The 26,185-nt window shown below is 48.0% G+C and overlaps 1 long non-coding RNA gene across 1 annotated transcript in view; it reads right to left on the bottom strand.

Moving 5' to 3' along the window:
* Positions 1-323: 323 nt before the first annotated feature.
* Positions 324-26,185, bottom strand: part of LOC132646434 (uncharacterized) — a 33,913-nt gene continuing 8,051 nt past the window's right edge. Inside the window, exons 2-3 of the long non-coding RNA XR_009584706.1 lie at positions 14,722-15,589; positions 324-5,118 (exon numbers count right to left, since the gene is read on the bottom strand). This is a non-coding gene — a long non-coding RNA (uncharacterized LOC132646434). The remainder of the gene's footprint in view (positions 5,119-14,721; positions 15,590-26,185) is intronic.

Here is a 26,185-nt window from a genome sequence, read left to right as displayed (position 1 = left end):
CCATCATCATAGTCATCACCTCACCATCACCATCATCACCATCATGATGACGTCATCCTCATGGTGATTATCATTGTCATCATCATCACCATCGTCACCATCATGACGTCATCCTCGTCACCATGGTGATTATCATAGTCATCACCATCACCATCATCACCATCATGATGACATCATCCTCGTCATCATGGTGATTATCATTGTCATCATCATCACCATCATCATAGTCATCACTATCATCACCATCATCATAGTCATCACTATCATCACCATCATCATAACCATCACTGTGGTAATTATCATCAGTGCTGGTGTTATCCTCGCCACCTATACAGCTCCCGGCATGTAACAGGCACTATCATTCACAAATATTCACAATTACCCTTCGCATACACATGTGCTTGTGCCTATATGTGGGTAGGTGGGTGTGAAATACTCTTTTGTAAATAATTGGCTTGTGTGTTTTCTGTTGGTGTTGCTTCGTCATTGAGATAGTCTCACTTTGCAGCACAGGCTGGCCTAGAATGGATGTATCCGAGTCTGGCATCCGCTCTTGATCACCCCGCCTCAGTCTGTCCAGTGCTGGATTAGGCACCCCACCTTCACGATAGATTTAGTCTTCACAGATGCTTTAATGGTCGGCTTTCTCCTCAGGTCACATAAACCTTTCTCCTCTTAGACATGTTTTGGTTTATTAAAAAGGTTAGGGAATACAGACAGCCCCCACACTCCTACCCCAAATCTTATTACACATACTAGTTCCCCAGTTACTAACATCTCGCTCTGGTGTGCTTCTATTATCGCTGATTCCCCAACACTGGTTCTTCCTTTACAGGCTGGTGATGGAGGCCAGGGCCTCGTGCGTGTTAGGTATGTGCCCAGTCTGCTGCTGATGTACTATTAACTAAATTCTACAACATGCACAGTTCAGTTTTCACAAGGGGAGAGTGGCATGCATTTAGCTCCACAGTGTCACATGAAACAGGTTTACCACATCTGTAACTTCCGCGACCCCCATCCATCCATCCCTCTTCCCTCTAAGTCAGTGGCTCTCATCCCAGGGTTGCAACCCCTATGGGGGTCAAGTGACCCTTTCACAGGGGTCACATGTCAGGTATCCTGCATATCATGTGTTTACAGTACAAGTCATAACAGTGGCAAGATTACAGTTACGGAGAAGCAATGAAATACTTTGCTGGTGGGGGGAGGTCACCACATCATGAGGAGCTGCATCATCGGGAAGGCTGAGAAGCGTGCCTCTAGTCCTTGGCAACCAATGATTGCTTTTGCTTTGCTTAGTTGGCCTTTTTCAGAATGACGTGTGGTTGAAATTTAAAATTTAATAGACCGTCTTTTATTGTGACTTCTTTCGCTTAGCAATCTGTTCTTCAGATGCCCTTGTGTAAGCTCTGTGGGTAGCATTCCCTTGTGTAGGTGGCACACTCACACACTGCAGGCCGTATCAGCCGCTTCCCTGTACAGGCGAGCACACTCACCTATAGCAGGGCATATCAGCTGCCTCCGAGTCTTGGTAACTATGAATTAACCTGTTATAAACGTCGGTGCTCACGTTCTGTAATGGAGATGTTCTCAACTCATCGGAACACATACTAAAGACCACAACTGCTGGCTGTGTTTCTTTTTACGAGAACGAGCAAACATTTTCCAAAAACGATGATACTGTTTTGCCTTCCCTCCAGCAGGGAGTAGGCGTTCCGCTGCCCCGCACCATCACCAATGCCCTGGATTTCCGCTCTTCTGACAGACGGGAGCATCTTCTCACTGTTTTAGCTTCGAGCTCTCTGAGGGAGCGTCTGCGTTCAGGTCTCTACACCACTCGTCCAGATCTCCTGCTGAGCTTAACTGAGTGAACCATCTCATTCCTAACGAAGGCAACTGAGAGGCTCAACAATGTCCCCAAGCTACACCCAGCTGAGACTGAGCCCAGACCGGAGGCCCAGGGCCTGCATTCCTGCCACCTCGCAGTGCTGCTTCAGGAGGCATCTGTCAGCCAGCAGGCCTGCACCAGTGCTGCCTCTGCAACCTACTAAGTGGTCTAGCCTTTGTCAGTTACCTAATCTCTCCTCTGCAATACAAAGGTTACAGGCCTTAATGTCGTAGTGAGGATTAAATGAGCCTAAGCAGAGAAAACGCTGACTCTGTTCTCTGTGCTTAGCACCTGTGGAGAATGATCGCTATGACCAGAGCAGAGCCACACAGAAGAATAAGGAAGGGCAGTAGCAGCTGGAAGCAAAGCTCCTCCCTGGAGACTGCCTGAGCCTTTAAACCTTGAGGACACTCAGACGTCCTTGCTGAGGTTTTACAGTCAGCGACCAGCTGAGACCTCAACTCCAAGCCTGGTGCAAGTAAATGGCTAAGGAGTCCTGGTTCTGAAGTCCATGAACAGAATGTGTTGTCTTCAGTTTTCTGTTTATCTTTCCACTTCTGCTTCCTGGGGAAGTCACAGTTCTATTAGCCTTGCAATTAATGAAGCATATCTGCAACCAGACATGCTCTGCTTGCATCTCCAGAAACTCACACGGCAGCAGAAAGAAAATCAACCAAGCACCTGATGTGAGGAGCAAGGGCGGTTCTGAAACCATGGGTGTTCTGGGTTGAAATGTCCTTAAAGCAATATTCTTCAGTGTGTGTGGGGTTGGATATAAGAACATTCATCAGTAAATGTAGAAAACTGGCTAGTTATGCTTGGCTCTTCAGAAGCAAACACAATCAGCATTTTCTGAAATCACTCTCTAGTGAAAGGGAACCTTCTGGTGATGCTCCATTAAACGATCCAGTTGTCAAAGCATCTGCGTAATATTTACGTCTATACCCACAGATCTGCACTGCCCTCAGCCTGGTCACAGGTGTTTCTCTCCGCAGTGGGAAATGGTAACGGCTAGGGGCTCATAACTGGCCAAAGCGCTGAGCAAAAGCAGCTGGGAGTAGTCAACGGTGGATGACTCCTCTCTTCAGCCTCCCTCCATCAAAGCTCAGGGAACGCCAAGGGGGAGCAGGCGGAGGGGAGCCGTGGACGATGCCTTCTGAGACGACGTGGCTGCGCACACATCAGCTCCCAGCAGCTCTCGCTGACTGTGCAGTAGGAAGACAGGCAGGACTCCAGCAGAGACGGGAAAGGTGCACAGCCTCCCCCCAGCTCAGGAGCTATTGGCAATCGACAGCTGATGAGGCGTGCAGAGTCACTTTTGGCTGCTGCTGCTGCTGATTTAGCTGCCTGTGTCCTGTTGGATGGCCCCCTGTCCAAGTATCCACGGTCAGCACTGAGCAAAGCTGGGGGGTAATGAATGATAACAATAATGTTAAGGAGGACATGGCGGGAGGACGATGGTTCCAGGAAGAGCTGGCGGGAAGTGGTGGGGGATGGACAAGATCAAAGAACACTGTAGACACGTATGAAATATTTAAAGAATAAATATAAAAATACTATTTTTAAAACAAAGACAATAATCTCAAAAACCAGCCCCCCTCAAAACAGCCATCTTAGACCCTGCTTTGTTCTGATGAAAACCAGCCCCCCTCAAAACAGCCATCTTAGGCCCTGCTTTGTTCTGATGTTGTGATACTCTGACAGCTTAGTTTCTTTAAATAATTACTTTCATTTGGCTAACCTTCGCCCCATTGTCACAATGTGGCTCCCCCAGGGGACACACACAGATGTTCTTAAAACTTCACAGAAAGTCTGTGCTGCGCCAGAAGCAGATCATGCCCGAGCCTCGCAGCCCTGAGACTCAACACACTTTTTCTTTTATGGACAAAACCACATCCTGGTTGACACACTTCGGCGAGCAAGAAGAGTTAGCAAGAGGCAAGACCCAAAAAGCAAGGTTAGCACATTGAGGGACTTTCCTGGATCCTGGAACTATGAAGTCTGACGGATGAAGCTCAATGGTCCCCACGAAGTGCAGCTGCAGGCTGGTGGTGGGCAGTTGCCTGTCTGAGGTGAGGCTGGCCCTCTGCTCCAGTTCCGGGTGTGAGACAGGTGCCATCGGTCACACAGCACGACACGATCAATAAAGACTGAAATTAAAAAATCTCACTCCTACGTGAAAGAATCCAGAAATGGCTGTTCCTACTTGTATACAACACTGTGAACACACAAACAAACGAAAAACCCAACTACAAGATCATGAGCTACTAAATCTGTGTGCACACTCTAGCCTCGCTGTAAAGCTGTTCTGTCATAACCTTTGCTCGGTCACAAGCAGCTCTGTGCCTTCAGTCCACCCTGCTGTTCTGTGTCATTTGTGTGGCTGTGATAGGACACATGGTAGAACACAAGTTAGGAAGGAAAGTTTATTTGATTTACTGTTCCAGCTACCGTCCACTATCACAGGGAGGTCACGGGGCAAGAGCTTGAGATGGTGGGATGGGGAGATGACTCTGTCATCAAGGGCCCCACTGCTCCTCCAGAGGATCAGGGTTTGATTCCCAGCAACTACGTGTTGGCTCACAACCATCTGTAACTCCAGTTCCAGGATACCCTCTTCTGGCCTCCTGGGGCATTGCATGCACATGATACAAAGACATACATACATACACCCACATATGTAAAATAATTTTTTTTAAAAATGAAAGACCTTGAGGCATCTGGTCACACCACATTCACAGTCAAGTCACACCCATGCTGACATCGTTTTTATACTCTTAAACAGTTTAGGGTGCAGCATAGGGACGGTGCTGCCCATGGTGGGCTGCGTAAGTTATCCATCCAGACAGTCCCCACAGGCATTCCCACAGGCCGTCATTATCTGGATAGTTCCTCGCCAAGACGCTCTTCTCTGCTGATTCTAGGTGGTGTCAAGTTGACAGTTAAAACTGAGCATCACACATCCCCTAGCCCACACCTCGTAATTACCCTCCTCCCACAGGGAATACGCGTCCTTACGACAGTAAGTCTCATATGCTTGGTGCTTGGTCTTGTTTTGCTTTCCAGTGTCTTTGTCGAAGAGCCAGATGTTGAGCCAGCTGTAACTAACTTGGACGTGTCCACTCTGCATCGACATTCCGGTGTAAGAGCCACGTTAGGACACAGACTTGAATCGTGTATATTCTCGGGGCTCACAGACAGCTTTCAAAGGCAGTGTTAAAAATTCCAACCTATAAAAGCAACAGAAATTGGAGTTCTTAAATCAAGTGAAAATGTACTGCCATCTGCTCTTCACAATGACACAGCAGTAAGAACATAAATCAGTCTCAGGCCACAGAAGAGTTTTCCCAATGAGCTTCAAAAACAGATGCAAACAAACCAGAGCTAAAGTCTACGTCCTGCTTGTTAGCAAGAAGGAAAACTCAGACTCTTCCAGACGATCATAGGGGATCGCATAAGCCCTTCCAGGCCAGCGTGCAATGTGACCTAGACTAGGGAGCTGCATTAGTCATTTCAAAACACAAAACTCCAGTAAAAAAGCAAAAGTACGTGTTTTGAATTCCTGACAATGCTTTGTTGACTTTAGAATGAAGCAATGTGAAGAAGGGACACAAAGGGCTGTGAAGTTTGAGCCACACCAGAAATCTGTCTGCCTCTGTCTCTGTCTGTCTCTGTGTATCTCTGTCTGTATCTGTCTGCCTCTGTCTGTCTCTGTCTGCCTGTCTGCCTCTGTCTCTGTCTCTGCCTGTCTCTCTCTGTCTGTCTCTGTGTATCTCTGCCTCTGTCGCTCTCTTTCTTTCTCTTCCCATCCGCCCCACATAAGTACATCACCAACAGTGAGGAGATCCGGGAGTCCTCCTTGAAGGCAGCGCCCCCCAGGTGAAGCTGGGTTCTGAGCACACTGCAGAAAGGACTTCAGGTGAAGCCAAGGTGCTGAGTTTGTCTGAAGGCGCTAAGGAGTGCTGCAGGGCTTCAGGATAAGCCCAGAGAGGTAGACAGAGCGGGTGTCTTAGGGTTCCTACTCTGTGAGGAGACGCCACGACCACACTCCTACACTCATACAATGAAACCATGTAACCGGGCCGGCTAACAGTTCAGAGGTTTTGTTCATCATCACCATGGTGGGAAGCATGGCAGCACACAGCCAGACACAGTGCTGGAGAGGTCTACATCTGGAGCCACTCCCACCAAACAAGAGTAAAGACCGTTGACCAAACTCTGGCCAAATTAAGCAAGCTTGAGTTCCTTCAGACAGGGCTAGCTCCGTAACGGGGAGTTTGAAAATAATATAGCATGGTGTAGAGGAGGAGGTCAGCTTTATAAACTCCAATATAGCATGGAGTACAGGAGGAGGAGGCCACGGGGGGTTCCAGAACAATTCTGGTTACATGGGAACTTGGATGGACATGTTAAACTATTTAGCAGAACATGGTACATTCAAGGTGTTCAACTCCCTAGGGTAAGGAGCCAGGTTTCAGAAACACATCAGGCAGGTGGCACGGCTTTAACCCAAGCTCTCAAGAAGCACAGGCAGGTGGACCTCTGAGTTTGAGACCAGTCTGGTCTACAGAGTGAGTCCAGAACAGCCAGAGATATGCAGAGAGACCCTGTCTAGGAAAAAGAAAAAAAGAAGAAGAAGAAGAAGAAAAAAAAAAAATCCAAAAACAGGTTAAAGCAAGGTCGACCTGAATTTTGTAGCAAATAAAAAATGAACCTATTCTGACCTTATAGCAAAATGGCTTCTATCCTTAAGATGGAATCAGTCTGGCCTGCCACTGGGTCTGTAGGCAACAGGAAGAGAGAAACGTGGAAACGGGCTGAGCATTTGAAACACCAAAGTCCACCTGTAGTGACACACTTCCTCCAACAGGGCGACAACTCCCAATCCTTTAACGCAGCCCCATAGAGGCATTTTCATTCAAACCACCTCAGGGAGAGAGAGTGAGCAGGAGGAGGGTGAGAGAGAGTGGACAAAATGACAAGGACAAGACTGGGGTTTTCTGTAATCCTACCCCATTGGAGCAGCAGCAGAATCGTATAAGTTCCAGACCAACCAGGGTTTCATAGTAAAACCTTGTGAAGAGGGGGAGAAAGTGACAGAGAGACAGAGACAGAGATAGAGACAGAGAGACAGAGAAGAAAGGGAGGGGAGAGGAGGGCAAGCTGAGAGGAGGGAATAAGACAGAGGAGATGGAGACAGGAGGGAAAGGGAAGGGGAAAACCAACACCAACAAACCAAAGACACAAATGTGGGCTTCTAGGGAAGGAATCACCCAAGTATCTTCATGCCTGTGTGTGTTTGTGTGTGTGTGTGTGTGTGTGATATGCATATATGTGGTTATCAATGTGTAATGCAGATTTTTATATGTGTGATTTTACGGCTTTTTAAATTACATTTTTCATAGAACTTACAAGGAAAACACTTAATCGTGGATGGGAAACAGTGTTATCATGGCAGGAAGCATGGCAGAGTGCAGGCGGACCTGGTGCTGGAGAGGGAGCTGAGAGTTCCGGATCCTCAGGCAGCAGGAAGAGACCGTGAGCCACTGGGCCTGGTTTGAGCTTCTGAAACCTCAAAGCCCGCCCCGCACTGACACGCTTCCTCCAACAAGACCACACCTCCTAATGCCCTTCCCTATGAGTCTGTGGGGGACATAATCCTCCAGAACACCACACAGTTTTTATGATGAAATCTTAAATCTATGTAAGTATTTATGAGATATCATTTGCTTTTCTCTCTCTCTCTCTCTCTCTCTCTCTCTCTCTCTCTCTCTCTCCCTCTCTCTCTCTCTCTCTCTCTGTCTCTCTCTCTTAAGTTGTGGGTCTTGGAAGGTAGCAGCTGGTGGAGTGCCTGGCATGCACAAAGCTCTGGGTTCCATGCCAGCACCCCTTAAGCTTGGTGTAGCGGTGCTTGCCTGTAATCCCAGCACTGAGGAAGCAAAGGCAAGATGATTAAAGACATCCCATCACCTACGGAATTCAAGACCAACACAGACCATATGAGGCCCTGTCTCAAGGGAAAACAGAGTTTCCGTTTGTTAAGTGACATTGTGTCTTAGGGTTTGTGCAGCTGTGGTAAGACATCATGACCATAAGCAACTTGGGGAGGAAAGGATCTGTTTGCTTCTTTCACTGTCCATCACTGAAGAAAGCCAGGGCAGAATTCAAGGCAGGGACCCTGGGAGTGTGCTCACTGGCTTGCTCCGCCTGAAAATGCGCTACTCTCTCAGCTGTGACACATCTTAGTCATTTTCTCAGTGGAGCATTCGTCTTCCCAATGACTCCATCTTGTGTTACACTGACATAAAGTAGCCTTGGTGCACTGCAAAGTGGCTTGATGGATGCCTCACGGGGAGAGGAAGGAGCTAAAGCAGCTAAAGCAAGGCTGTGCCCACTGTTGGGACCAGTGGTGAGTGTCCTCAGAGGCATGGGGCATCCCGCACAGCGTAGGGTCTTTGGCTGGGACCTTACATTCCTAGAAAACTATAGTTGTACACGGTTGAATAGCCTCTCGGTAGTGAGTTTTTTCAAATGTTATAGAGGGTTAAGTGCTTCCATTTTTTCACATGTTTGTGTGTGTGCATGTTCACATGTGTGCATGTTCACATGTGTGCATGCATGTTCAAGTATGTGGGTGCATGTTCAAGTGTGTGTGCATGCATGTTCAAGTGTGTGGGTGCATGTTCAAGTGTGTGTGCATGCATGTTCATGTGTGTGGGTGCATGTTCACATGTGTGTGCATGCATGTTCATGTGTGTGGGTGCATGTGTTTGCGTGCATGTTCACATATGCATCTTTGTGCACAGTCTGAGGTTGGTGTCAGGATTTGTACTTCATTGCTCCCCAACATTACTCTTTTTGAGGCAGCGTCTATCAGTCAAACCTAGACCTGGCCTAGACACTATCGCTAGTGTCACTAGCCAGGCTGCTCCACGGATACCTTGTCTCCAACTTCTGAGGCAAGTTCCATGCCTGTTCCACATCTGCGTGGTTCTGCAGAGCCCAACGTCCATCCTCTCACTTGTTTGGCAAACACTTTCTGTAGTGAGAGTGTTTGGTTTCTTAAAAAGCCCAGCTGTGTTATGCGAATGTTTTTGTTTTAATCCCAGGTGTGGGATTTGGGGCTGCTCCAGCCTGTCCACAGCAGCCCACTGTGACTGTCTCGTGCTCTGGCTGGGGTGTGATTTGTGCCAGCTGCAGACAGTTTAATTCCAGGCGCTCTGGGGAAGGCGAAAGTGCCAGAGCCCAGCACACTCTGAAGCGCTCCACAGAAGAAGGTGCTGCTGCTCCTGGTTGCTGTTGGTGCAGTTTGGTGGGAAGTTGGAGATATCCTGGCTACAAAGACTGGACTCAGCCCAAGGAACTCGATGCCCCTAACCAGCAGGAAGTAGCCTAAGAGATCTACGCCCCTTTCCCCTCTCTCCTTCCTCTCCTACCTGGTGTTGGGGAGCTAGAAGAGATTAGCGTGGAATAAGGATGGAGAAGCATGGTGGGTATCGGAGCCCAAATAAAACAGACAAACACACCAGCTGCTTGTAATGCCATCTCCCAGGCCCACTTCCATCTCTAAGGTACTGTGCTTAGAATATGAAGAAATCAGTTATAACTTCATACATGAATAACTTAAATGAAAATGTTCTAACTGTGAAAATGTATCTAAATATTTATAATTCGTCAGACAGATTTCACAGTAGACAAAATTTAAAAAGTCAATGAACTTCCAGTTAGAACCATCTAAATTACTCCAGCTATTCTAAAGGGGAGCTGGGGAGACGGCCCAGCCGTTAGGAACATGTCTGCTCCTGCGGAGGACCTGAGCTTGGTCCTCATGCTCCCATCAGCAACATACCTGCAGACCCACCTCCCACGGACCTCGCAGCCTCTTCCCTCCTCAGGCACTCACGCGCACACACCCACACACATGCAACTAAAAGAGAAACTCATCTTTAAAAATTGAGACCAAGTCTGAAAAAACATTAACAGAATCTACAACCCAGGGGTCAGTGAGGAAGGCGACAAAACGGTGTCTTCCGGACGTGACATGGCCGGCACCCTCACAAACTCACGGCAGCTGTGGTTGCGCAAGCTCAAGCCAGCACACCTAGCAGCCTTGATGGGGGAGGGGCATAGAGCCCCACCTCCGGCTGAGCAGCCGATGACAGGCGCTGACTTCTGAGGTAGGCAGAGTTGATTTTCATTAGGGGTGTGGTCCTGGCAGGATTGGACTCAATGGGTTACCAACAAACAAACAAACAAACAAGAGGAGTAAAGTTGGGAGAGAGATTCGGGGAGGTGGACCCAGGAAGCAGAATTCGGGAACAGGTAACTATGATAAAAATACATTGCATGCATTATGAATTTCTCAAAGAATAAATTAAAATGTTTTAAAAATTAATACTTAGGTGTTAAGGGACAATATGAAAAAGACAGGCCTACAGGCAACTGGAGGCCCAAAAGGTAAGGGAAGAAAGGGAAGAAATGGAGTAAAAAAAAAAAAATGAGGAATTGATGGCAACAAAGTTTCGTAATTATGTGGAAAACATGATACTGACTCAGCAATGGGGTAAACATGAGGAAATCCCTGTCCAGACAACTGGAACTGGTCAGGCCTGGGTCCCCCGGATCTCACCCTCTGCCCACACCTCCTCACACCCGGCTGCCATGCCCCAGGTCACAGGCTGAACCACTGTGTCAGCTCTGTCGCTGTGGCGAAGCCCTGCCATACAGGACATGAGGAAGGAAGTGTTGGTTGGGCCTATGGTTTCAGAGGGTCTGTCCGAGGTTGCTTGTCCCCGTGAGGCTGGGCAGGACACTGTGGGGGCAGAAGCATCTGTTAGAGGATGTTTCTCGGCCTGGCGGTCAGGAGGAGGAGGCAGGGCTACTGACAGCACAGCCCTCCTGAGCACCCGACTGCCTGTTTCCCGTGAACAGAACACAACAAAGCTAACAGAACGCCGCTTCAGTGACTCGAGGACAAACCCCCGACTGCGTTTGGCAGCTTGCTCACTCTCCTCCCTCTGTCCCCTCCTCTCTCCTTTCATCTCTGCCTTGTTATCTCCTCGTCCCACCTTTTTTGCCTGCTTGGCTTTACAAAACAAGCCCACAGGTTGTAAGGTGTCGACTGGACTATCACTGCTCCTTGTTCGCAGGGAGGGTTGACATATAGAAAAGGATGTTGTTGATCAGTGTCTACACAGCTCTGCTCCTGTGGGATGGGGAGCTTGCACAGCAAGGACTCCCCTCTCCTGGAACACAAGCACTCAGTTTGGTGACAGAAGCGCTGGGCACCTGTGTAGGTGTCCTGTGGCATAAACCTCCAGTATGGAGCATCACGTGTGTGTCAGCCAGGGTCCGGCTCCAAAGAGAAACTGCAAAAGTTACTTCAGAAAGAGAATTCAACATAAAGGACTAAGAACTGGAAAACGGAAAACCGGGAGCCGGGGCAGCACGAGACAATCACTAGGAAGCAACTTCGCTGTTGTGGGAACAGAAGGGAGGATGCGTTTCCAAACCACACTAGCTGGAAAGCTGCAGAAGGAAGGCTGGCAGGTACGCTGGTAACGGGCCACCAGAAAGGTGGTGTGAGCAAACCACAGTAGGAGATAGTTAATAAAGCAGCAGTGTTCTTTAACCCCGCTGGCTCCCAAAATAAGTGACACGAAGAGACCCAGATTTATCTCACAAGCTTGAGGCACCGGAGCTGGGCAGATACCAACCCTCTGAGCTATCCTGCTATCTCTCAGCCACACAAGCCAAGCTACTTGCCAATAAGTCAGTGCTGTGGAAGTTTTGGTCTATGATCTACAAACACGGTTTTGTTTTGGTCCCAGGTGTGGGATGTGGGACTGATTCAGAGGTCCACAGCAGCAGACGATTTGCCTCGTGTAGGCTCTGAGAGGAGCTCTTTGCCAGCTGCAGATAGTTTAGATCTGAGGACTCTGGAGAGGAAATAAACGCCAGAGCCCAGAGAGAGAAAGGCTGCTGCTACTCCCTGCTGCTCCTGGTTGCTGTTGATAGAGTTTGACATGAAAAAAGAAGTTGGAGATCTCCTGAAAAGAGGACTGGACTTGCCCCAAGGAATTTGATGACCCTGCCCAGCAGGAAGCAGCTAAAGAGAAGTATGCTTCCTCTCCCACTGACCTTCTTTCTCTCCTACTTAGTGTTGGGGTGTTGGAAGGGGTTGGGATGGAGAAAAAAAGAGGCATAAGAAACCGAAATAAAATAGATATAAAAAGTATGCCAACAAGTCGTCCTCTCTGGGCTGGATCTGTGCCCTCGGGCCATCCTCTTCCTCCATCTCCTGCTCTTTCTCCTGCCTCTCTCCCCACCTCATGGTCTCAGACCCCAGGCCCCAAGAACATAAACTCTGCCTCCCTCTCTTCTGCCCAGTCATAGACTTCAGCATCTTTATTTAGCAATCAGGGATAACTGGGCATCATTCTTATCATCATGTAGGTACAGGAGATAGTTCAACAGTACCCACCCATGGCAGGGCGGTAACCAGATCTCAAGGCACTGAAATCAGCATCGGAAAAGACAGTGCATGGGGTGCTCCTCCAACAACCACAAACGCGATAGCCAGCCATCGCTAAGGAGATGAAGACCCTGTGGGAATGTCCCAGTGAGGAGATGGAGCCAGCCTCCTCCAGCCTCAAGTACTTCCTCTAGCACCCATACTGTCAGAGTCCAGCAACACGGAGCACAGGGCTGAAGAGTGGGATTGGGAACGAAATGAGTAATAGCTGTCAGTCCCACCGAGCAAGAGAAAGACCATTATCCAAAGTCTCTGGTCAACTTAAGGAAGCTTTATTCTCTGCCAGCCAGGGCTAGCTCCCTAAAGGAGGCTGTGAAAATGCAGCGCCGAACACAGGAAAAGGTGGGACTTATATAGTCCAAAAAACTGCAAGACCAGGAGGTTTGCAAGGGTTGGGGGATTTCCAGAGAAATTTCAGTTATGGAGGAACGCGGCCAAATAGTTTTAAATTGTTGGGCAGAACATCTTATCAGGGTATATTCAAAGTATGAGTCAAAGTCCATTCGATGGGGAACATGTCAAATTCCAGAAACAGGTGAAAGTACAATCAACTTGAATTTTGCAGCAAACAGAAATGAACTTGTCCTGGCCTTATGATAAAATGGCTTCCATTCTTAAGATGGAATCAGGCTGGTCCACCAGTCACAAACCAAAAAGGCAAATCAAAATCTCAGGAGTGAAAGGTTCATAACTAGAGAGGTGAGGGGAAGGCTAGACAGGATGGCATCTCAGGCTTGCATTCTTCCCCCAGTTCATTTTAAGTACCAGAAATGAGTAGCAGAAACTGTTTAGATGAACAACGGATAACTTCAGCCTTATTCATGGTGAAGCCTTTTTTTTTTTTTTTTTTTTTTTTTCAAAATTAGGACTATCTTAAATAACCCTCACTAACTTGTCTGTTCCTCGGGAACCTTAACTAAACCTTCACTTCAGAAGCTCAGACTTGGGAACCTCAGCCCAGGAAAGTCTACGGGCCTGACAGAAAGCCTTCACTGAGGGCAAAAAGCAACCTACGCTAGTGCCACAGAGCCACCGAGAACAGCATGCCTGTGAGCTGGCTCCAGGATATTAAACTAAGGTTGTGTGTACAGGGCTTATCTGGTTTCCCTTGGCAACTAGACAGGAGGTGCTGGGCAGAGAGAAGAGAAAAAAGTTTAACCATTCTGGTAGTATCAAAAAGTTATCATGAAAAAAAGAAAAAGAAAGAAAGAAAAAGAAAAGGGAGATGTGTTACCACTGCCCAAGTAACACCAGGCCACGGGAGGTACCAAGCCCAGCGAGCCAATAGCTTCAAAGGCATTGCAGCAGCCTGGGGGCCCTCAGGAGAGGAAGGGGTTGCTTCCTGCCTCCTCTCTGGGCAGCTCATCTCTACCACAGACTAGAACCACCACACACCTGTGTGTCCAGGACAGACTCGACGCCCAGGAAAAACAGACATTCAGTGAGGCATGGATAGTGCTGTTGATGCCAAATCACAAAATGTACAGATTATGAGCACTAAATATTAGTAGAAAGTACAGAGGTGTGTCAGTGGCAATCTGAAAGCGACTGTTACCATAAGCAGGGCCTCGGGGCTGTGCTATGGAGCAGAGACCAGAGAGAAGACAATCCCTCTGACATGGCACAGCAGTGGCAAGTATGCCGTGGGAGAACAGTGCTTTCTGACGGGATCCGAGGCTCCCCTGGAGGGAATTCATATCTGACAAGGCGAGCAGGCGGAAACGGGTGGCTGGGGATGTGAGCAGAGCCCCTGCTGAACTGCTGCTGTTGCGGTTCGTTCGCTTCTGGCGGACTTCTAAAGACGGGGTCTTCCTCTAACCTCAGCTGGCCTACACCTTATGGAGACCAGGCTGGCCTCTCACAGTGATCTGCTCAGCTTTTCGTCTGAAGATTAAAGGCCTGTGGCACCACACCCAGCTATTGGTGGTTTTTTTACCAACTGGACATGACGTTCTGTCAACTTGCCAGTTAAGTGTTTATGTTCTGCTCGTAGGTCAGAGCTACCATCATTTTTGGTCAGGGCTTATTTTTGCAGTGAGTGGTAGTTACTGCAGAGACTCACAACTGGTCAAAATGCTGAGAACAAATAAATGTCAAAAGCAGAAGCCTAAGTGGGAGTTCTCTATTCCCTCCCCCAAGACTGCCCAAGGAACAGCACAGAGAAGGGGCAGAGAGAACGGAGGGGCGGGAAGAGCAGGAGAGGGGCAGAAAGAACAGAAGAAGGGCAGAAAGAATGGGAGAGGGGCAGAAAGAGAGGAAGAGGGGCAGAAAGAGCGGGAGGGATGAAGCACACAGATACCTTTTTGCAGGTATGGCCTGCTTGTTATACTCTTGACTTCTCAGCAGCCCTGATTATCAGCATGAGACCTGAAAATGATTTGATTGGGCCCATTAACTCCATTACAATGGGGGACCAAGGGGAGGCTGAGGTCCCCCCACCTCCCGGAGGATATAAATGCAATTAATGATTACTGGAAAAGGAAGACAGATTTTCTGTTGTGGTTTAACCACAGGTAAGGTGCCCGTGCTTCTGTAAATATGCCCCTCCATTTGTGTTCCTGTAAGCAAACCGAGTTAAATCCAGTAAGGCATAATAAAAGAAAGAACAAAGAAGGGAGGGAGGTAGGGAGGAGAGAAGGGCAGGAGTGGGGAAGGTTATGTAGTTGCTCTCAAAGGCTTGGTTCCCAGGTGGTAGCACCAGGAAATGGTGGAAACTTTAAGGGATGAGGCATCCGGGTGTCTTCAGGCCATCAGAGGTAGGAAGTATTCACATACAACCCTTGGTAAGCTCCTGGGTGGCTCCGTGAGGCCTGGGGAGGCAGTGTTAGAAAAGATGCAAGCCCGAACCGCCCTCTTTCTGCTTCCTGGATGGAGATGCCATCTGTGGCACAATCCAGTCCCCACCAGTGCACCCTGTCCCCCGACCAACTCATCTACTGCCCTCACCAGGATGGACTGAGTAGCCAAGGCAGCCACAGAGATTACCTGCATGAGTGAAGGCCAAGCGCCAAGAAAGCAAGTCTGCTTCCGCTGTGACCTCTTCTCTGGACCAGAAGGTGCGAGTGACAAGCCTACCTTTCCCTCCCACAAAGCCGATGCTTCTTAGAGTAGACGCCATTTGCCTTTCTGTGTCTGCTTGTTTTATTCCCCTGAGATCACCTGCATTACTGAAAAGATGAGAGATATATGGTTTATTGTCTCTTTCTTCTAAGACACAAACTCTGTAATAACAGGATACACACTTGTTATCAAATGAGCCTCGTTCAGCCCACACTCAGGTGTGAGAACTGCAGGCACAGGACTTAACGAACAAGTATTTTCATTGTGAGGTCACAGTGATCGGCTTAAACTGCTCGAAAATTTAGTATAATGCAAAAAAAAAAAAAAAAAAAAAGCATGTTTCTTTCCATGCTCTTTATTCGGGACTGGGGTATAGCTGAGTGTAAGTGCCCTGCCTGGCACGCTCCAGCCCTGAGAAGTAAGTAAACAAGCCCAGCACGCATGGTCACACTTCATAATTACAAAATGTGACTCTGAAGTGGTCATTGTTCAGGAGCATGTCCCTGCTCTCGGCACAGGGAGAACAAGTACGCCAAAGACAAGCCTACTGGTTCCTTCTCAGGGTTCCAAAGGCTGCAGGCAGCGAGAGCACCAGCTTCCTAACAGCCGACACAGAGCAGGCCAGAAGCTCTGCTATAACTAAAGTGCCGCCTCTGCAAGTTTCAGCTGCTCATTTTTGATAGACAGAGATGAGCTCAGAGATCCATAACATGTCAAGACTCAGAGAACAGCTGACCCGGGGTGGACCGCCCCAGCTGGTACATCTGCAACACAACTGTACTTGAGGCTCAGGAGCACCATGGAAGAGGGACCAGAACTCCGAAAGAGAGGGACCAAGATGCTTCCTGCTAGACACGACAGGGAGGCTGCACCCGGGAAATCCCAGCAGCATGCCTACCTAAGCAAGACCTGCATGGTGACAACGCCAGCAGACAGCAGCTGGGAGCCATTTCACAAGGCCCACTCCTGCATAAGGAGCTGCAGGTAGTCGGTGCCGCTGAGACGGAGAAGCCGGTCTTTTAGGGACCAGACCCCCGATAGCTTGTCCAGACTCAGGGGTTCAGGACTGAGTATGTACACAGGAGCAAAACCAAATGGACTCAATAAGGGGTGTGTGTGTGTGTGTGTGTGTGTGTGTGTGTGTGTGTGTGTGTTTACAACAATAATCAGGAAGCCTTGAATTTTTAGGACAAGAGGGGGACTTGAGAGGAGTTGGAGGAGGATGTGTATGATGTAAATATGAATAGAATTCATGTTTGGAATCCTCAGGAAAATAAATACATCTTTAAGTTACCCCCAAAGTTTACAGATAGTGGGCTTGTGAGTCTGGCAACAAATCTTGCTGGCAAGGTGTTAGGAAGTCATCAATGTTTGATGTAGAGGAAGAAAGAATCTCTTTTCTCAGGACCTAAACGCCACCCTGTTCCCTCTGTGGGAGACAGTGAGAGCAAGCTAATGTTCTTTCTTACCTAAAACAATTTTGAAGTTATCCCTTTTTATAGGCTTGCAAGCAAGCACTGCTGAGAATGAGAACATGATTGAGCCTGATATTGCAACTAGAAATAAAGTGTTCCTTGTGTCTGAAAACTAGAACTGTAATAAATGTGGCCTAGAACAACCTACGGCAGGAAGTTTGTCCTGGCCTGTAGGAGGGCATGCCGGGTTGAATCAGGGCGGGGCTGCATCTGTCTGCTAGCCAGTGGGGTCTCAATTTACGTGGATGAAAATTAAAACATGTTTTAAAAAAAGGTTTAGCAGATTCAAAATTATTCTCTCTGGGGAAGAAAAACATGTACCTTTTAAATAGAAGAATCCCCATGTAGCATTTTGTAGTTTGCATATTCTTTCCGTGTGTGGTATCTAACTTGGTCATAACTAAGCTGAGGTTAGATAATACAAAAAAGAAACAAGTTTTCCAATTTTAAAAGAGATATAAGAGCATCTTTTTGCTTACCTTTTCTCAGTATACACTTCAGATACATTAAATTTCAAAATTACCACTATGACAAGAACTGTAACTTCACTGTACACATAAAGGCTTCCCAGCTTTAGACATGGCGGAGATTGATGGAAGACAAGTCAGTGCCAGCTGCTCAGCCAAGCGCAGCCTGTCCTGAGAGCGCGCAGACTTGATTCTTACATCCAGAGAGGGTCCAGCTCTTCCATTCTCCTCTTTCCAAACACACCCTCAGCAAGGCTGAAAGGAGTTCTCCCTAACTGCACTTCATAAACTTACGTCCTAGTCTCTGCCTGTCAAGGACCATGTGACTCTATCCAGAGAGAGCTCAGTGCATACAGTTTGCATAGAACAGTGTGGTTATCCCCAGTGTTCTGCTGAGCCTGCCCAGTCTGCTGAGAGAGCGGACCGGTGTCCTCGGGTGGACGCAGACATGGACTTAGAAGAGAACCGCATCTGTTATGTGTCGGTGACCTTATGGCCCTCTATGGCACACCTAGAAAGGTTGTATTACCACCTGCCGTGCTATTGGTGAGTTGTAGGGCATCCTAGTTGGAAGCCTAAATGGGTATTGGGACCCTAGGGTGTGTGTGTGTCTGTCTGTCTGTCTGTCTCTGTGTGTATGGCTCTCTCTCTGTCTGTCTCTCTCTCTCTGTCCCCTTTCTGTTTTATGACACCATAACTCAAACAGCTCGCTCTGCCATGTGCCATCACCACGATGCACTGATTGGCACAAGCCCCAGAGCAATGAAAATCAAGAGCAGTGTCTTCAGCCCTCGGTCAACTTGACTGGAGTCATCTGGGAAAAGGAAGCTCCACTGAGGAAACGCCTTCATCAGATTTGCCTGTGGGAACGTCTGTGGGGTGTTTTCTTGCTCAGTGGTTGCTGTGAGAGGGTCGCGCCTACTGGGCAGAGTCCACTGGACAGGTGGTCCTGGGCAAACTGAACAAGCCTGCAATCAGACTCCCCCTCCCCCCGTATCTCATCATGCCCTGGCTTCCTTCAGTGATGAAGCCGTGAGCTGTAAGAGGAAGTAAACCCTTTCCCCTCAAACGGGTTTGGGTGTTTTTATCACAGCCACAGAGATGCGAACCGGCATACAAAGTAATTCCTCCTCTCTGAAAGCCGGCTTCCTTGGACAGTTTATCCCTGAGACAAAAGGCTGGCCAACAAAAGAATCTCTTTTAAAAAAAAAAAAAAATCAATGTAAGGCTGGCAAGATGGCGCAGCAAGGGCGAGCCAGGATGCCCGACAACCTGGTGGAAGGAGAGAACTGACTCTCACAAGTTCATCTCTGACCTTCACACTTATACCCACACACAAACTACATATATAAATGCAAAATACTGAAAAATGAAAAGTCAGAGATTAAATGCATAATCTTTTAAAAATTATGTGCCAATTTCATTAGTGAAATAATAATAATTACTGCTACTATTGTTTACCAACCCCCAGCTGCTGAGAAGGGTCTTTCCGGTTGGGAGAGCACAGTGGACCAGGCTGAGATGGGCAGTCACTCAGGCCGGACCACGTTAGCTATGACTGCTTGTCCTTGGAGGAAGCTGGGCTGAGACGCAGAGAGCTGCGGACTGGAGTGGGGACCAGAATAAAAGGTGGGCACAGAGTTGTGAATCAGTGTGTGGTCTTTCTCTTTAGCTCAGGCTGGCCTCACTTCACTGTGTAGCCGAGGGTAACCCTGAGCTGTACCTGCCTCCACATGCTGGAGTTGCAGGCTCACACCCCCACACCCGCTTCTGTGGTGCCCGGGCTTCACCCTCCTGGGAGAGCACTCTGCCTGCGGAGCGCACCCAGCCCCCATTTTCAAGAGTTTTGACACAAAAGCAAGCCTGAAAGCCTGAGAGAGGCTGCAGAGAACTTTGCATCAGTTCCTTTTCACTGCTATGACCCGATATGTGACAGAACAACTGTAGGAGCAACAGCTTCTTCCAGTGCACAGTTTCAGAGGGTCCTATCCCCTCCTGCTTGGGCAGAAAAACATGGCGACAGTAACCGGGGCAGAGACAGCTGGTCACACATCCTGCCCGACAGGAAGCAGAGAGCATTGTAGCAAATGAAAAATGGCAGCATGAAACAACTGCAAAGACATACAGAGAATTCTACTAGGCAGTCACCCTCTCACCACCTCCCACTACCACACACTGAGGACCCATCAGAAGAGCTAGCCCACTCATCCAATCAAAGGACTCCGCCTCCCACACCTCTTCCTCCCCCTCTTCCTTTTTCCTTCCCCTCCCTTCCTCCTTTCTCTCCTCTTCCCTCTCCCCTTCCTCCTCCTCTGTCCCTCCTCTTCCCCCTCCCCTTACTTCTCCTCATCTTCTTTCCCCTCCCTCTCCTCTTCCCCTTCCTCCTCCTCTTTTTCTTTTAATTTTAATTTTTATTAATTACAATTTATTCACTTTTAATCCCCCTATAGCTCCCCCCACCTCCCCTCCCAATCCCACCCTCCCTTCCCCTTCTCCACCCATGCTCCTCCTCCAGTCCACTGATAGGGGAAGCCTTCCTCCCCTTCCTTCTGATCCTAGTCTATCAGGTCTCATCAGGACTGGCTTCATTGTCTTTCTCTGTGGCCTGGTAAGGCTGCTCCCCCCTCAGGGGGGAAGGTGATCAAAGATCAGGCCAATCAGTTCATGTCAGAGACAGTCCTTGTTCCCCTTACTAGGGAACCCTCCTTGTTCCCCTTACTAGGGAACCCACTTGGCTACTGAGTTGCTATGGGCTACATCTGTGCAGGGGTTCTAGGTTATCTCCATGAATGATCCTTGGTTGGAGTATCAGTCTCAGAAAAGACCCCTGTACCCATATTTTTTGGTTCTGTTGCTCTCCTTTTTAAGATTTGGTCTTACCATATAGTGGAAGGACCTGGCCTGACCCCCCCCCCAAAAAAAAAAAAAGTCATCAGTTCCAGGGTCACCAGGAATGGCCATGGGTCACCAATTCCAGGAATAAAACCATAAAGTTCCCGATCAAAGGAACAGTCTGGAGGTAACCACAGAATGGGAAGTGTCTTATCTCAGGGTGGGGCGTCTGCTGGGCGGCCCCCCCACCTGACATTCCTGAGGTCTATGGATAGCTCCCTCCATGTTAGTCATGCCAACCACTCTGTAACAGGCTTGCCCTGCTGAATGTCACCCAATTGTGTAACTGCTAAGCTGGGAATTCCCGGTACTTGTTCAAAAGCCAGTAAAAATCCTGCTGTGCAGCTGCCCAGAGCTCTCCTCTCTGATCCACTGCTTAAGCTGAAATAAAGCTTTTTGTTCTTGCAGACGAGGTCCTGCTCCTGTTGGTCTTTAGGGACCTTAAGATCTGGGTATAACAATAGTCCTGGCTACCCTGGAACTCATACTGTACCTTTCACAAAGAATCCCATTTTCAATGTTATCTTAGTTTGAGTTTCTTTTTGTACAATATTTTATTAATTTATTGGAATTTTTGTATGTTGTTTTTCTTGGTCATCCTTCATTTCTCCCAGATCTACCCCCATTCCATCTACCCAACTGTGTGTCCTAATTTTTAAATCTTTTATTGAAAAATTTTTTCATGCAATATATTCTGATTATCATTCTCCCCTCACCCAGTTCCTCCGAGACCCTGACCACTTCTCTACCTCCCATGCCCTTTTCTCTCTCTAACTTAACAAACAAACAAAAACACACATGGAACCAAAATATACAAGCAAAAGTCCAATAGGATAAAAAATGGCCAAATAAAGCAATTTGAGTTAAAATTTTTACAAAAAAATACCACTTTATGTTGTCTATCTTCTGCTGGGCATGAGGCCTTCCCTAAAGGTGGTCAGCGTACCCAGGGAGACTGTTGGAAAAGGAAGGACTGAAAATTGCTCATTTTGTAGCTAAGTGTGACAAGGGCAGGAATAGTAATGGAGGAAGCAAGCATGACGGAGCGTGTTGGACACGTGGGCTCCTTGGGCAGGGCTGGGGAACCAGCTTGCTGAATGAAGGGCCTCTCAAGGTGAGCAGAACAGAGCTGGGACTGAGTCCACTCCTTCCACACAGTGTGAGAAACAATGATCCTCACTCCATGATAAGAGGACGCAGAGCAGTTTGTGTGAAGTCGGCGCAGCCTAGAAGGGCAGGTGTGCTCAGTGCAGGGAACTCTCAAGGGCCTTCCTCCCTTCCCAATAATCAGGACAAACCACCTTACCGGCCGGCCTCATTTTCCCCTCTACCCCGGGAGTTTGTCTTTCCCGACAAAAGCAGCATGTTTTTGTCTCTACATTTTTACACCCTCGCCAGACACAGGAAAGCTTGGCTGTAAGGTTCTGCTCTGAACTTCTAGTTTGGGTGAGGGACTAACCAGAGGAGAGGGCATGGCAGGAGCTGGTGTTTCCCGGTTTTTGTAGCTGGACCTGCGCTGGCTCAAAGCACCTTTGAGGATGAACAGTCTGACTTCATCTCCCACACATGTCCTCTGAGGGTGTCCACACTCACTTTGATGCCAGGCTGACCTTCAGGAAAGCAAGCCCCTGGCAAAAAAAAGGACAGCTACAGAGTGTAGCCAGTGTAGAGCAGATTCCACTCAGTGCAGAGTCCCAGCGTTTTCTATTCCACACAGCGGTTCTAGTTTTAAAACTGGGGCTGATAGGATCGTGCAACAGAGTTACATGGCAATTCACAGATCACGCCAAGAGACTGGTTCCACATGGGAGGTTTATTAAGGTGTTGGGAGCTGCTGTTCTACCAGCTGCTTTGATATTTAGATCTCAGCAGAAAGACTGCTTTTACCAGGCCTTCACTGGAGTCTGAAGAATTTCCAAGTCTATCTCCTTTTGTTTGAGACAGCAGGTAGGATGTCTTGTCAAAATCACACCTCTTGTTTCACCTGCTTGTGAATTTAACTCATTGTGCTGAGCTGCTTTTACTCTGGTTTAAATGGCATCTGGAATAAAGCAAGGTGTCTAGTTCCCACTAGAGCCTCTCAGAAAGGTCCCATGTGTTGTGTGTAGTTAGTTTATTAATTTTAATCCTCACTCCCAACTCAAGAATGGTTTGACTCTGCTAGCAGGCTCTGGCATTAAGGGAAGGAGCATGGAAGGGGAAGGGGTCACAGAGACCATCTCAGGGAAGGACGGGAGAAAAAGAAAGAGGAGGAGCTTCGAGTTCTCTTACAAGGTAACCCAGAGCATGCGCAGGTGGTTTCAGGTGGTCCGTAGGTGGCCTCACAGATGCCTGATATCCAGTTTGTCAGGTCCCTTGGGGCTGGCCGTAGAGATGCCTGATTACGGATCCTAACATTCCTCCCTTTTTATTAAAAAATGAGGAGCTAGGAAGGGGGTGATGGTGGGGAGGACATAGAGGTGACCTTGATCTTCAAGCTACTTCCTGGTCCCCATGTTAGGCCCAAATGGGGGGACCCCCTAGGGGACCCTAACTTTCCGAGGGGGATGAAGAGAACTCAGGAGACCAATCTTCGATGCAATAGCATGAGGTTTAACTCAGCCATCGTACGATGGGGCTGCCCCCCCCCAAAACCAGCGAGGAACAGCCAGGAGAGACAGAAGTCTGAGGGTTTTAAAGGAAGGAGCACGGTAATCACGGATGTTGCAAGCTTGGCGACACTGGATTGGGTAGTTGACTTTTAAAATAATTGGTTCATTTTAGGCACCAAGTCTATCTGGTCCTGCCCCAATCTGGGTTGGGGAACTGGTGACTTCTGGACTGGTTACCAAGTTATCTCGTACTGCAGATCTGGACACTCCTCCACAGTGGGGAGGAGACCTTTCGCATTCCTTTGCAATGGGTCTTATCTCAATTTATCCGCTCCTCCGCCTGCCTTCTGTAAAAGTGCTGGGAAAATTTAGTTTAACATAGGGTATAGAATTTATAAAGAAACCTGTAAAGCTAGCCTGTTCCTTTTACCCACCATCAGGGTCAATTGGAGGATCACTGTCATCTGGTTCTGTGGGCAGAGGTTGATAATCCTGTAAGAGTAACTGATTAATGGTTTGGTTAGAGAATTTTTACATTTGTTGTTGGAGGAATGTAGAGTGGAAGTTAATAAAGCAGGGTGCAAAAAGCAAAAGCAGAAAGATGAGCAGAAGAGGTGTGAGGAAAGGCAGAATCCATTTCCATATGGGGTTCTCCAAGGCCCAAGAGCTAGAGGTCTCAAGCTGTTCCCTTTGCTTTTGTCCAGATCTCTGTCTGGAGTTGTTGGATTTTGTCTTTTACTATACCGGATTGGTTGACATAAAAACAGCATTCCTCCTGGAGGAGGATGCGAAGGCCAGCATCTTTAGCTGTGAGGAGATCCAGTCTATGTGGGTTTTGAAGTACTACTACTGCCAGTGAGTCAATCTGTCCTCGGAGGGTTAGTATTGTCTGAGCCACTTGCTGAAGGTCCTGGATGAACTGGGAAGAAAGCTGATAATACAACACTTCCATACAAGTTATCAAAGTGGCTAGTCCAGCTGTCCTGGTCCTAACAGCTGCCATGATTCCTGCAACAGCCAAGAGGGGCAAGATTTGAATTGCACTCTTATCCTGCTAGATAGCTGCTGAGTCCACGAACGGGATTGGTAGGGACTTCTTTTCATTTATCACCCCCAGCTCAGGGAAGAGGAGTACAAGCGTGCAAACTCCTGACTGACCAGAAGGCAGACGATGCTAGACCTGAGTGCCACAAAGAATCGAGGTATTATTAGTAGCAGGGCTTTGGGATTGAGATGAGGTATCAAGGATTATAGTTTTATTACATTCTAAGGAATTTAGCATTCCTACAGAGTGTCTCAGATGCCTTGAAACAGCTTGTCATGCCAAAGAGGGTGATATAAAAAAGGTAGGGGGTTGTGGCAACATCAGAATCAGGGCAGTTAGTAAATGGTGAAGTAAGATTACTTGACAGATTCAATGGAGAAGCTGTCAGTGGTAGTTCTGAGTTGGTCCCAGGTGGGACACACAGGCAGAGAGCTTTAAAATGGCCTGGTTGGGTCACATTAAGGAGCTTGTAGGCCAAGGTCAAAGTCTGAAGTAGGAGACAAAATGACAAGTTTGTATTATTTAGAAGAAAGGATATCAGAGAGGCAATGACCTTATATGATAGAGCCTGCCAATAGAGTCAAACAGTTCCTGAGTGGGGACTGAGGATTGAAATAATTAAAACAAGTCACATCAATACAAGAAAGAGGTCAAGGAACTGCCAAACTTGTTTTCTAAAACAAGTTTTAGGTAAACTTGTTTGTGTGGTCCAAGGTCACACAAACAAGTTTTAAGGAACTTGGAGAAATTTCCTCTTTTCTGACTTAAGGTGAAGGCCAGGGTGAAAACTGTTTTTGGATAAATTACAAAGCAGCTTGACAAACAAGCAGCTCTCCACACTCAGAGGAGTGTTGAATCACCTTCTCTACCTCTCCCATCCCCAGGCATTGGGTGATATACCAGGTGGGACCCTGTAGCTGAATGACCACAGGGGAATGGTGCCTAGAGACAAAGGGGTTTTGGACATCCCAGACTTGGGGGTCCACTTGAGAGGATGGTAAAGGAAGCAATGAGTCGCAACTGGTAGGTAGGGTGGCTAGGAGGAGGAGAGAGGATGCTGGTGAGCTTGGGGTCAGGCGAATGGGTGGAGTAAAGGAGATAGAGGCTCCTGCTTTAGCTAAAAAGTCCCTTCCCAGTAAGGGAACAGGACAGGTTGGCGTCACTAAAAAGGAATGAGTCAAGGGAACACCCCTGAAAATACAATAAGTGGTGGAGTCCTGCAAGGCTGGCAAGGTTGTCCCCCTACCCCGACAATAGAGGAACTACAAGGAGAGGTTGGTCCCCAGTACTCCATTAGGACTGAGTAAGTGGCTCCCGTGTCCACAAGGAAGGAGATGGCAGTGGTCGGGTCAAGGGAACCCGAGCACCTTCAAGTCATCCGTAGCCAGGCCTAGGATATTGGTCGGAGGGCGATCTGGGAGTGATGCCCAATATCATGGGAGAAACCGTTGAGTCAACACCCCAATGTCCCTCTTGGTGGCATTTTGGACATGGCCCTGGTGCTTTGTGGGGGTTAGAACAAAACTAGGCCCAGTGACCTTTTTGACTACATTTGAAACAGGGACCCCATCCATGGTCCTTGTGCATCAGGAAGCAAGGGAGCCTGAGTAGTGGCTGAGGCCAGTCGGATGGCCTTGGTCAGCATTTGGTATTTTTGTTTGCGGGCTTTTTCATCTCTCCTGTGGTACACCTTAAAGGCCAACATTAAGACTTCTGCCTGTGGAGTCAGAGGTCCTCTCTCCAAGCATTTAATCTTAGCTCTGATGTCAGGGTAACTCTGGGAGAAAAAATAGGTCAACAGAAGTTGCCTGCCCTCTGTACTTTTGGGGTCTAAATTATTATGTTGTAAGAGGACCTTTGTAAGGCACTCTAGGAATTGAGATGGGTTTTCATTCTTGTCCTGAATGACCTCCTGGAGCTTTTCAAAATTAACTGGCTTAAGCGCAGCCTTGCAGAGACCAGACAGGAGGCAGGTTGTGAATTGATCTCTGGCTAAAATGCCTTCCGGAGTATTATAATCCCAATGTGGATCCTGGTTGGGCACCACCTCAGCCCCATCCAGGTGTGTTGTGTTTGTTTGGTAAACTTCATCTGCATGCATTCTAGCCTGTTTCCAAACGTGCCTGCGTTCCTTGGGTAATATGTTGTTGGTAAGAATCATATATATATTATGGAATGTAAGACTATAAGATTGAGATGTTGAAATTCTTCAATAAAAGTAGAAGGATTAGAG

Source organism: Meriones unguiculatus, chromosome 11, assembly GCF_030254825.1.
Source record: "Meriones unguiculatus strain TT.TT164.6M chromosome 11, Bangor_MerUng_6.1, whole genome shotgun sequence".
NCBI lineage: Eukaryota > Metazoa > Chordata > Mammalia > Rodentia > Muridae > Meriones > Meriones unguiculatus.
The sequence above is the reverse complement of the archived record's forward strand: the minus strand, read 5'-3'. Positions and strand labels throughout refer to the sequence as shown.